Raw genomic sequence first — 14,667 nt, 5'->3', positions numbered from 1 at the left:
CACATCATATGATTGGTGATAAAAGTAAATTCTTAACCTTTCAGGAATACAATGGAGGTCTAGTAAGATTTGGAGATGATAAAGCTTGTATGATCAAAGGGAAAGGGACTATATCTTTTGATGGTAAGCACAATACTGATGATGTTTACTATGTTGAAGGTTTGAAGCATAATCTTTTGAGTGTTGGTCAATTAGTTGATAAAGGTTTTTAGTTACAATTCAAGATTGGTAAATGCACAATCATGAACAAAATTTGTTTGGAAATTGCAACTGGTAATTAGACTAGAGGTAATATCTTTCATTTGAATAACTATGAGAAAGAATGTTTGATTGCATATATTGATGAAAGTTGGTTATGGCACAAGAGAATTTCTCATGTAAATTTTGATTGCATTGTGAAAATCAGTACAACTAAGGCAGTAAGATATTTACCTAAGATTGTTAAACCTCACAATCTGGTATGTAAGGAATGTCAATTTGGAAAGCAAGCCAGAGCATCTTTTAAGAGTATTCCATAAAAATCCAATAATGTTCTTGACTTAATTCATACTGATTTATGTGATCCAATAAGAACTAGAAGTTTAGAAGGAGTTAGATATTTTATGCTGATCATTGATGACAATTCTAGAATGTGTTGGGTTACTTTTCTCAGGGAGAAATCAAAGGCTTTTGGGAAATTCAAACTATTCAAAGTGATGGTTGAGAATGAAACCAGTAAGAAAATCAAATGTTTGAGATCAGATCAAGGAGGTGAATTCACATCTAAGGAATTTAATACATTCTGTGAAGTGAATGGGACCAGAAGACAGTTATCAGCACCCCAGACACCCCAACAGAATGGAGTTGTGGAAAGAAAGAATAGAACTATTTTGGATGTAGCTAGAAGCATGATATCAGAAGCAAACCTACCTCATGTATATTGGAGAGAAGCAATGAATACAACTATTTACACATTCAACAGAGTTCACATCAAAGGTGAAACCGATAAGACCCCTCATGAACTATGGTTTGGTAATACTCCTAGTCTTAAATATTTTAGAATATTTGGAAGCAAATGTTATATTAGAAGAGATGAGTATATTGGCAAATTTGATCCTAGAAGTGATGAAGGAATATTTCTTGGTTATTCATCTAATAGCAAGGCACATAGATGTTTTAACAAGAGATTGCAAAAAATTCTTGAAAGTGCAAATGTGAAGATTGATGAACAGTTTAGAGGAAATTCAAGGTACATGGACTCTAAACCAGAAATAGAGATAATAACAAATGAACCTACAATGAGTACACCGATACAGAATGTTGATCCAGTTACACCGGCATCATCTGAAAATTCCACAGTGACTAAGGAACAGCAGCAAGTAAAAACACCTCGGTATGTAAGATTGAACCACTCTGAAGATCAAATAATTGGGAATAAGTATCAAGGTGTTATGACTAGAGGAAGACTAGCAAATAAAGAGGTATGTCTTATTACTCAAATTAAACCAATATTAGTTAATGAGGCATGTGAAGATAAATATTGGATTAAAGCTATGGAAGATGATTTGGAACAAATTGAAAAGAATAACACATGGACATTGGTTCCCTCGCCTAAAGACAAAAATGTAATTGGAACTAAATGGGTATTCAGAAATAAACTTAATGAAGATGGTCAGGTAATCAAAAACAAATCAAGATTAGTGTGTAAGGGATATTCAAAGAAAGAAGGAGTTGATCATAATGAAACCTTTGTACCGGTAGCTAGAATTGAAGCAGTTAAATTATTCTGAGCTTTTGCAGCACACAAGAACTACAAAGTATATCAAATGGATGTTAAATGTTTATTTATGAATGGTGATCTTGAAGAAGAAGTTTAGATTGAACAACCTGATGGATTTTCATTAACAAATGACAAAGATATGGTTTGCAAGTTAAGGAAAGCTTTGTGGTTTGCAAGTTAAGGAAAGCTTTGTATGGACTAAAGCAAGCTCCTAGAGCTTGGTATGCTAGATTGGATAAATATCTTTTGATGATCGGTTACAATAAAGGTAATGCTGACAGCTATCTAAACTACAAAGTGACTAATGATGACATCTTGGTTATAGAAGTTTTTGTTGATGATATAATCTTTGGAGGAGAATATGGAATGTGTAAAGACTTTTCTAATAAGATGCAGGAAGAAATTGAAATGTCTATGATTGGGGAGATAAAATTCATTTTAGGATTGTAGATTTCATAGACTAGTAAAGGTATGTTCTTATGTCAATCTAAGTATCTGAAGGAATTACTAAAGAAATTTGGCATGGAAAACTCTAAACCGGTAAGCACACCTATGACTACAACTGATAAATTATCATTGAAGGATGAATCAACACCTGTTAATCCGACTAGGTACAAGTCTATGATAGAAGGTTTACTGTATTTGACACAAACAAGACTTGATATTATGAATGTAGTATGTATTGTTTCAAGATTTTAGAGTAATCCTAAAGAAAATCATGAATCAATAGTGAAAAGGATATTTCGGTATCTACAAGGCACAACAAATCTTGGTTTATGATATTTTAGAGATGAAAATTTTGATTTATGTGCATACACAAATACAAATTGGGTAGGAGATGTAGATGACAAAAAAAGTACCACCGGTGGAGCATTTTTTCTTGGTAGAAGATTAATTTCTTGGTTGAGAAAGAAAGAAAGTTGCACATTTTTGTCAATAGTAAAATTAGAATATATTGTAGCAACAACTAATTACACATAGGTATTATGGATTAAGCAAATGCTGAAGGACATAAAGGTAAAATGCAAGGAACCTATAACTATCTACTGTGATAATTTGGCAGCAATTGATAAATCTAAAAATCCAGTATTTCACTCAAAGACTAAACATGTTTCTATCAAATTCAATTTTCTAAAAGAGAATGTTTAAGCAAAAGAAGTAAATTTGGTTAATGTGAATACTAAACAACAGATTGCAGATATTTTTACTAAGCCTTTTCCTAAAGAGACTTTTGAATATCTCAAAGAGCAGCTTGGGGTTATACCCTCATCGGTAGAGACTTAGAAAGTTGATGATTGTCATCAACTGACATAATTAACAGGGAAATCTTTTATTTCGGCTCTGATGAGGAGAGCTACTTCTCAGGGGGAGTAGTTGGTATTTTGTAATTAGTTGGTATTTTTTATGAACTATTTGAATCTGGTTTTTGTATTGCTTTGGCATTTGATGTCAAAGGGGGAGAGATTGTTATGGAAAAACATATTATCTTTAGGAGAGACTATTGGGAGAGATAATTATATTGAGGGAGAGATTATTACTCTTTGTATCTATATTTTGATTTTTGGTTAATGATCTCTTTTGGAGATTGTTTGTTTTTGGTTTTTGGCATTTCTATTTTGGCACTTTGATGGTTTTTCCATCTTGTGTTGCCATCAATGCCAAAGGGGGAGATTATTGGTGTTTTGGATATGTTGGTATGGTTTTGTTATTGATGTCAACACTTGTCAATAGCACTTGGAGATTCTTGATTATGTTCACCGACATGTTCAGTGACTTATGCACCGTCATCGGTATTTGGTTCACTGTCAGGTTATATTGTTCATTGACACTTGGAATGACTTGGAGATTACTTGGTTATGTTGAAGACATTATGTAGACACTTTATTTTGGTGATTTGGTCATTGGTTTAATCAAGTTTGAATATTTTCTATTACCGGCAAATAGGTCCAGGTTATGCACCGACAAGCATATCTATTCAAGATCAGCATGACACATCATGAAGATGATTTGTTATTATTGCAAATGCATTGAGCCAACATAATGCATCGGATATTGATTCATTTGTAATTGATTTTATTGTAATATCTTTAGTAAGCTGACCTACTCATTTGGTCTTAGGTTATGGTATAAATGTAAGATCTCATTTATGAGATTGATATAGGATTGGAAAAAGGATTGTAATAAGGTATATGCAAATATAAGCAGAACTATACACACATACATCATTCAAGATTGAAGGAAGGTTTGAAGAAGGCAAATCAAAACTATACCAATACTGAATCTAGCATATGAAGATGTTATTTTGAGCTATACATTATCATTGGATTTAACCATCTAATTGTAGTCAGTGTGACTCCCATTTTGTGATTGAGTAGTAAGCTCTAGGCAGTTGGCCTTTCTACATGTGCAGACTCCATATTGTACACACATAATATTAGGATTCCCATAGATACTGAGAGGGGGGTGAATCAGTATCTAACCATTGATGTGAATTTCTTAACTTAAAACATGTAGAACATTTTATAACAGTGTACCAGTAAGCAAGAAATAGTGCAATAAATAGAATTAAAAGCAACCAGATAAGAAACACATAATAACACAATATTTTAATGAAGAAACCTGGTGTGGGAAAAACCTCGGTGGGATTTCTAACCCATAATATTCACTTACTGGCCAATAAGAGAATATTACTTACAATAGGGGCCTACACATGCAAGAAGGCCAAGTGCCTAGAGCTCACTACTCAATGGGAAGTCTCACTGACTTACAATGATGGATTATATAAATCTAGTGTCTTGTAATACTTCAAAATAGCATCTATAATGCTAGATCCAGTACTGGTATCTGCTTGGCTTCTTACATAAACCCTTAACCTATATTTTGCATAATAGGTCTACCTTATTATAATTTTTCTATTCATATCTAAATGTCCTACAATGATCTTTTATAAATAAGAGTCATTTTACAATGTTGGCAAGTCGGCTTCTAAATATTTTACAATAATAAACAAAATATATTATAACAAAAATCCTGTCGGCCTCTGTGTCGGTGCCGGTGTAGAGTCTAATCTCGCTAGTGCCGGTGTGATGCCTTGCTAGTGCCATAGGATTGAAAGGTTGCCATCAATGACAAAACCTTAAATCACCTAAAATGTCTCATTGGAGTGTGCATATGCCAACAATCTCCCCCTTTGGCATTGATGGCAACACTCATGAGAAAATTTCAAAAGTGTATCCAAAACTTGTGATCCAAAAACTATTTTCAAAAATGTGTTACCAAATACATATAAGAGCTCCCCCTGAGTAGATAAGTCTTCTGCTAGTTATTTTCTCATACTACTACTTCCCCTTTGGCATCAACAACAAAGGTTGTCAAGGTGTCAGTAGATTTGTAGTCTCAACCTTGTAACTGGGTAGTTACAATTTGAAAAAGATCCGCTAAAATCAAGTTTATACTCTCCATAAACTTCTTGCTATCCTTTATTGTTGTCTCTATTCTATGAACTATACTAGTGAGGTGTTGCATATGCTCCATCAGTGTTCTTTGTCCCTATACTAGTGCCTCAGATATTTCCTTCTGTAATGATGCTAGATAGTCCAATCTTGGACTCAGTCTTAGTCTCAAATTTTTTGCCTTATTTACTATTCTCTCCTTTTCTCTTCCTAATTGAAGTAACTCTTCCTCAAAACTTGTTATCTTATTTTCAAAAACTGATAATGTATAAGGTGAGTTAACAAAATTGTCAGCAAGTTTATTGATTTCATCCTATATCTTGCTCATTTTCTTATGTATGTCAACTATTAGAAAGTTCTTCTTGCAAATGTCTTTATACAAAGTTTTGTATTCCTTCAGTGAGTTGCACAATTCTGGTAGAAGTGTGTTAAATTCCCTAGTACACTTCTTTATCTGATCCTCAAAGAATTTTTTCTTTTCAATTTCCAACTTATCTTTCAATGTCTCTTCCTTTATTTGCTCAACAATCATTGTGTTCTCAGTGATGTATTTAGTCAAAGTGTCAAGTTGGCTTAAAGAATCCTTATTGTCTATGTTACAATTAGAAGCTACAATCTTCAAAACTGGGATTGTGTCATCTATAGCTTTATAAGCCTATGAACTATAATCAGTTATCCTCTTGATGGAGTCCAAAAGTACTTTAGTTACATTTGTATATTTGTAACCTGCTGAGGAGGAACCAATATTCTGAATTCCGTCGGTGGAAGAAGTAACCAAGCTTGTAGTGACCTTTGATAGGTCTGTCTGTTTTTCCATCTCTTTAAGCAATGGTTTCTATTCTTCTCCTATTGCTGGTGGCACTATTTCCATGTGAACATGTTCTTGTTCTGGAGCCTATTGCTCTTCTTGTTTCTTTGTCTGTTGCTCTATTTTAGTCTCAGTCTGAGCCTCTACCTGTTCTCCTTTTCTTTCATCTTTCATTTTTCCTTCAATATTGTCCATGCTGTCAGTTACCGGTGGCTCACTAGCCATATTTGTCTTGCCAGTTGTATCCTAATCTATCATAATGTTGATAGTTTGGGTATCAACATCTATTATCTAAAGTACCTCATAATTAGGATTAGTGTCCTCTAAGTCCATACTCTCATCTGTCAGTTGATCTTTAGTTGTTGTTATTACCGATGGAGTAATCAGAGGTGGTGGGAGTAAGTTGTCTTTTAATTTGATGGTCGGAGGTCCACCAACCTTTCTTTTTCCTTTGTCCTTCTCCTTTTGATATACCTTTATTAGTTTGGGGTTCTTGTATTCTTCCTATTTTTCTTCTTGAACCAGGAATATATCCCATGCATTTTCTATCTCCTCTGTTACTTCATTAACTCTTCCAACCATTAAAGCAATATGCTGATGTGCAGTAGAGAATATTGATCGACTGGCTTCTACAATTAAATCATCTATTTCCTTGGGTAAGTTTACTGGGTAAACAACAAGTAATTTTTCTATTTTGATTTTTTTATCAAGCTCTACAACAACTTGTCTTCTTGCTTCTAATCTCTTGAACAATTCATCTGGTAGTTCATCTACCAGTTCCATTAAGAACTTATACATGTCCATGTTGTCGTGCCCAAACTTTAGGGCACAAAAATGGAACAACAAAATTTTTTTTGACGTCATGAACTCGCTTATAAATCCTAATACATAACAACTGTATCTAAAGTTTTGTCTTATCTAGGATGTAAATAAACTTACTTACTAAGGTTAAGTTAATTAACCAACTCGAGCGAGTGACTTTATTGGTGGAGATTAATTTGCATTGCGGATTAGTTAGCTAGCTCAATTACCTAAGACAAGATGTCGCTAATTAAATCAAGGGATAATTGGTTATCTTAAGGTATTATATCATTTCCCATCCATATAAGGATAATGCTATTAATTAATTGATGCACATGCGAAATTATTATATACATCCAACTGATGAGGGTTCGAATTTCTACAATGTCGTTTGTCCACTAAAGCCGACAATAAGCTAAGGCCAATTCTAAATTTATTTTTTTTTTCTAACCCCTTAATTTTGATGATTTAATTTCGATCTGACCAAATATCTGTCTCAAGGCCTAAGGTTCAAAAATCTACAATTTCCTCCTTTTAAATTTTTCCTAAAGTCCAAATATATTGAGGGGAAACTATTGATTAATTAACTAAATTAATCGATTTAATGTATGGTGTATCCAACCATAATAACCCCTTTATTTTTGTTTTTTAAATCCCTTTAAAATTTTACTGTTTTAAAATTTTAAATCTCCTAAAGAGTAAATGGACATATAATAATTCTATCATTAAAATAACCCCATTACATGTATTAAAAATCAAGATTTAAAATCCCAACTTAAGTTCCTTATATATATATATATATATATATATATATATATATATATATATATATATATAATCATATATATAGATTCTTATTTACTAACCCTCATATATATATATTCTTATTTACTAACCCTCATTATAATAAAGAAAAAAATCAATTATGAAACTCCAATCTAGAACTCTTATATATATATATATAAATATATATGTATATATATATATAAATATATTCATTTATATATATATATATATATATAAAATTCTTATAATGCTAACCCTAACCCGAAATTGGGTTAGGGTTGCATTTTTATATATAACACTTGTCTTATTTTATTTTACCCTTTTATACCCTAACCCGAAATGGGTTAGGGTTTATTAAACCCCTATATTTTATTGCTTGTTTTGTTTGAGGGAGAGAGAGATCGCAGGTACGGAGGCGGAGGGTTCCATGTGGGAAGAAGGCGGTGGAGGAAGGGTTTTCTCGGGTGCTGCTGTGTATACACACAGTGGCGGCCACGCCGCCCACTGTGTGTACACACAGTGGCGGACGACATAGCCGCCGCCCACTGTGTATACACACAGTGGCGGGCGTCGTTCACTGTGCGTAGCACAGTGGCGGTCGCGACCGCCCACTGTGTTACACACAGTGCGGTGCCCTTCGGTGCCACCCACTGTGTGTAGCACAGTGGCTCGGCCGTGGCCGTCCACTGTGTTACACAGTGACCCGCGTGACTCCATTTCCCCATTTTTTTTTTTTTTAAAAACACATTTTATTATATTTTGTGGTTTTGATAAAAATGTTATAAGATGTGGTTTTTTTTGAATATATCAAATATATATATATATATATATATATATATATATATTTGTATATATATGTTTATATACACATATAACCATTGTTATGATCAGATCATAACATAAATGTCTTTGTTGGTTTCGTTCTACAGACATCTACAGGGTATGTGTTTCAGATGCAGATATATATATATATATATATATATATATATATATATATACGAAGTTTATTCTGCAATTCCTTTATATGTTTGGTAATAGAGATGCACAAGATTCAGAATATGTCTTTTATTTCGTTGTTGCAGGGGTGTACACACAGAGGAAGCTTATATATATATTTTTATATATATAGGTATATATTTTCAATATATATACTTATATACCTAAAAATATATATATATATATATGTATGATTAAATGTTGAGATAATAGGGTTAAAAACCCTTATATTGATCAGAGATTTTTAACCATCTTCATTCTGTTTTTAGTCTTCTAACAGCATTTAGAATAGGTCTACTTTATTCTTCCTTTTATTTAAACTTTCTACAGCAATAAAACAATACTGGTTCTCCTTTCTTTCTAACAGACATAAAATAACAGAATTTAAAACTATGCAAGTAAATAATACACCCTACTGCATTTCTTTTTCTTTCTATAACATTTGCAGTAAATAAACTAGTAAATAGTAAATAAAGAATCCTAATGCTTTTTTTCTGTTTCTTTTCTTTAATATTGCAGTAAATAAACATGTTACAGACCAGATTTAAATGTAGTCTACTACAACACAATAGGCATCAAAACATAAAATTAAATTTACATTGTTTTCCCAGAATGATAATTACAATAGCCCATATATAAAAATGGGTAAATAATCTAACAGTCCCCCTTTTTTTTTTTTCTTTTCTAAACTTTACACAGAAAATAAAATTTACATTTATTTAAACAGAAACAGAATCATTTTAACCCCTATATTTACATATGCACTTTCTCTCTTTCTTTTTGCTACAAATCATAAGGTTACATTTCTTTCTTCCTTTCTGCATTTAAATAAAGTTAAGAAATCTAAATAGAAGTCTGCAACACAACGATCTGCAACTCCTAGTCTTTTTTTCCCAAGCCACCTGCAAGTAAAACTTAGGACTGTGACCATGGGATGCTCACCTCCCAGCCTAGGCTTACTAGAAGCCACCCCCGAGCTAGGAGAATCAAGACCTAGATAGGTTACAATCAGGCAATACAACACAACAATAGGGCAAACACACAACACATACACTTTCCCATCCCAAGCTACACTATCACCACATTTGTGGAGATCAATCTATGGGTGGAAGTGGACCAAGTACCATTGGGGAGAGTGCAGCCAAAAATATAACACAAGCCACCTCATGGCAACACAAAATACTCAACAGAATTCATCCCAACCACCTTATGCCCCCCAAAGGCTCAAAGTCATTTCTCTCCCCTTATGACCCCCAAATGCATACACAAGGCTATGCAGCAAGGGTCACAAAGGACACCCTTGAGATCACTCTCCTTAAGGAGAGCCTCTCACCCAAGGCTGTCATGCTTCTTCCACCCCAAGATCATCCTACTCTCCCAAGAGTAGAAGATCATGGACACTCCCAAAGCAAGAAACACAAAATAGAAAAAAACATAGAAAAGAACTACACATTATTTTCTTCAACAACATTATACATACACACTTTCTTTTCAAGCATTTCTTTCCTTCAACCAAAACAACATAACTAACATAGACAACATAAACAAGAGGAGATAACAACCAACCTTATTCTGCCAATAGGTATGCTAAACTTAGTTGGAGATGAGCTGCCCAATCCACACAACTTTCTGCAATTCCTTGGCCCCCAAATTCCTCTAATTCCTAAAACTGGTTTTTCCTTCCATGTTTTTCCAAAAATCTCCAAAAATGGAGAGTGGGTGATTAGCTCACTAAGCTTCCATTCTTAGCCTAAGAAGGCCTCTCTCACTCCTTCCAACCTCTTGGATAGAGTGAGTGATCTCCCATTGGGTTGGTCTTCCCTACGTCTTACACACTCCCTAACCTAGGTGCCTAGAGAAGGGAAATGGAATGGGGAAGAGGGATTACTATCTCCAAGAAGGTTATCCTACCAAGGAGGGCACTCCTATAGATGGAATTCGTCCATCTTGGGAAAACCACTTTTTTGGGTGGTTAAACAAGTCCTAAGGGAAAGACACATGGCCAATTTTGGCCTTCACCCATAGGTACCCCATGAGGCCTAATAGAAAAGCTCTAAAATTGACTCTAGGAGTTGCTTTGACCTTCAAAAAGTCCACCTGAAGTTAACCTACGGGTCAACTCTGAGTTGACCTTCGTTGTGGCTCTCTAACCTAGATTTCTTGGTTCCTTCAAGGATAATTAGGGGATATAACCATTAACAAAAATAAAACTTTCAAAAAGGTGACATGACAATTGCCAACACAACATACTACATAGGTGTCAAGTGACACTACAAAATAATTCCACATCACAATAACCACATGGCAATTGTCTCTTAAACAATTTAATCAATCCAATAAATACAAATTACACTCATGCAACATTTTACATTTACGAATAAAATACAGTACATACGGGGTGTTGTCTCTCCAAATAGACAACCCCTGGTTTTACTAACGCACACTGGCCTAGGCTTGATTCTCCCTAATATTTCCATGGTCACATGGATATTTTCCTGCACATCTCAATTTAAACATTAGTACTTCCCAAATAGCCTCATATAATATATAAAATCACATAATCAGAATACAATACATTCATTCTGCAAAGACTTGACATTATGAAATATGATTTGTCACAAATCAAAGCAATTTCCTCATAATCCTCAAAATTTGATCCATCTACAATATATGCAAACATTTTCCTAACATTATATCAAATCCTGAAATTCAGATAATAACCTGCATCATCACAACATTACCCTAATCTAGAATCATATAATATTCTATAATCCACAAGGCATAGAATTGAAGCATCCACATATATCAATGTTACCAAAATCGTGGAATCATGAAAAGTTCTATATCCATAGTGTGTCCAAACTAGCATCCAAAATAGTTCCAAAATGAAAATAACTGAAGAGATAGGATGGGTTGGGGTAGGGCCTCACACCCTCCCCCTCTAGGCATGAACGTCCTCCTGGAGTTCATCAAAAAGATGAGGGTACTGTGATCTCATACGTGCTGCATCCTCCCATGAAGCTGTAACCTCATCATAGCAATCCCACTGGACCCTAACCTGGTCCAGCTCTCGACCTCGAAGAGCCAATGTCCGGCGAGCCAAAATGCGAATGGGCTCCAAGGCTAGCTGCTCGTCCAACTCCACCTGCAAGGCATCCCAATCTAAAATATGAGACTCATCATAGATATACTTTCTCAAAACTGACACATGAAATACATCGTGGATGCGTGACAGGCTAGGTGGCAAAGCTAGGCAATAAGCAACTGGTCCTAGCCTCTCAAGGATCTCGAAGGGTCCGACAAAGTGAGGTGCGAGCTTAGAACCCTTTCCATTGCGGATTGGACTCTTATGCGGTCGCACTCTCAGGAAAACTCTGTCCCCAACCATGTAACTCTGGTCTATCCTTTTTGCATCTGCATATTTCTTCTGCCTATCCTGTGCCTCTCTAAGGCGCTGTCTGATCAAAATTACCTGCTGCTCCATATCACGGACCAACTCAGGGCCTATGGCGACTCTGTCCTCAATACGATCCCAACTCAAAGGTGTCCTGCATGGTCTGCCGTACAAAGCCTGAAAGGGTGGCATCCCCAAAGAAGTGTGATGCCCATTATTATAGGCAAATTCTACTAAATGCAGGTACTCCTCCCATCGGGTCTGATGATCCATGATGTACATGTGGAGCATATCCTCTAACACCTGGTTAACCCGCTCTATTTGGCCATCTGTCTCTGGATGATAGGCTGTGCTAAAGTTGAGCTTGGTGCCCAACGCTGCCTGTAATGCCTTCCAAAAGGAAGATGTAAAGAGAGAATCCCTATCAGAAATAATCTTGCATGGGACACCATGAAGCCTAACAATGTCTCGCAAGAACACCTATGCCACTGCTGGAGCTGTGAAGGTAGTCCGGACTAGTGAGAAGTGGGCTACTTTGGTCAATTTGTCAACTGTCACCAAGATAGCATCATGGCGACGAGATGACATAGGAAGACCAATAATGAAGTCCATGGATATAGTATCCCACTTCCACTCTAGTATAGCATGGGACTGGACTAACCCACCTGGATGGCGGTGCTCCGCCTTGACTCTCTAACACTCAAGGCATCGGGCTACTAACTCAGTGATAAGCTGCCGCATTCCTGGCCAATGATATAACTGCCTCAAGTCAGCATGCATCTTCTTAACCCCGGGATGCGCTGCATAAGGAGCTCTATGAGCCTCCATGATAATGAAATCTCGCAAACCCCCAGGAGAGGGTACATAAATGCGTCCTCTATGGCGTAATAAACCATCGGACTCCAAAGAGTAGCCCACAAACTTCCCCTCCAGGGTCTCCTGATTACGGATCCTCTGACAAACCTCAAGATACCAATCATCCTCTGGCAATCGCTGCAAAATATGGTCTCTCAAATTTGTGCTCATGGATATGGTGTAAACCTCATGTCGTCTCCTACTTAGGGCATCTGCGACCACATTGTCCTTTCCTTTGATGTAATGAACATAAAAATCATACTCACAAAGGAACTCCATCCATCTCCTCTGACGTGCATTAAGGTTAGGCTGGGTGAAGATATACTGCAAACTCTGATGGTCTGAATGAAGCTCGAAGTGATGACCTAAAAGGAAGTGTCTCCACCTCACAAGTGCATGTACAACTGCTGCAAGCTCTAGGTCGTGCGTAGGGTAGTTAAGCTCGTGAGTCTTAAGTTTCCTAGACTCGTATGCTATAACCCTACCCTCCTGCATAAGAACTGCTCCCAATCCATCTAAGGAAGCATCCGTGCATACCATGAAGTCGGCCATGGGGTCTGGCACAATAAGAATAGGTGCACTAGTAAGTGCCCTTTTTAGATCCTGAAAAGCCCTCTCACACTTTTCTATCCACTCAAATTTCTTCCCTTTTCGCTGGAGGGATGTGATGGGGTGTGCGACTCTGGAAAATCCCTCCACAAAATGTCTATAGTATCCTACTAAACCCATGAAGCTCCTAACTTCTGTCACACTGGTAGGTGCTGGCCAATCCATGATGGCTCTAATCTTTGATGGGTCAACTGAGATCCCATCACCGGATATAACATGCCCTAGGTACTTGACCTCTGATCTAAAGAAAGCACACTTCGACAAACTGCCGAACAACTGGTTGTCCCTCAAACACTATAAAACCTGTCTCAAATGCTCCTCATGCTCCTGCTCATTTCGGGAATAGATCAATATGTCGTCAAGGAACACTATCACAAATCGGTCAAGGAAGGTGTGGAATACCCCATTCATGAGACTCATGAATACAGCTGGAGCATTCGTAAGACCGAATGGGACCACAGTGAACTCATAGTGGCCATATCTGGTGCGAAACGCGGTCTTGTGGATATCACTTTCCACAATTCTCAACTGATGATATCCTGACTTCAGGTCTATTTTGGAAAACACTTTGGCACCCTGAAGCTGATCAAACAAATCATCGATCCTTGGTAAGGGATAGCGGTTCTTGATGGTTACTTTATTCAGTTGCCTGTAATCCATGCATAACCGAAGGGATCCGTCTTTCTTCTTCACGAAGATGACTAGTGCGCCCCAAGGAGAGACGCTAGGATGGATGTGACCCTTCTCTAAGAGTTCCTCTAGCTGCATCTTGAGCTCATTAAGCTCATGAGTGGTCATCCTATAAGGTGCTCTCAAAACTGGCTCGGTTCCTGATACCAAATCTATGTGGAAGTCAATCTCCCTGCTGGGCGGCATACCAGGTAGCTCATTAGGAAACACATCTGCAAATGCCTCAAGGATGGGGTGATTATCTATGGATGGCTCCTTCTCATTTTCTTCCTCACGGTCACTGATTGTGATGGCAAACAGCTGGCATCCCTTCCACATGCTCCGCTTAAGCTGCATAGCGGATATCATATGAAGAGACACGGGTCTCTGAATCCCAGTGATTACTATGGGAGCACCATGATCATCCTCACACTCGACCTTTTTCAAGCGACAATCCATCTTGGCTCTGTGGGCGTAAAGCCAATCCATGCCAAGTACGACGCCATAAGATCCGAGTGGTGTAACTCTAAGGTCTACT

Source organism: Cryptomeria japonica, chromosome 11, assembly GCF_030272615.1.
Source record: "Cryptomeria japonica chromosome 11, Sugi_1.0, whole genome shotgun sequence".
In the NCBI taxonomy this organism is placed as follows: Eukaryota; Viridiplantae; Streptophyta; class Pinopsida; order Cupressales; family Cupressaceae; genus Cryptomeria; species Cryptomeria japonica.
This window is presented reverse-complemented; position numbering follows the sequence as displayed.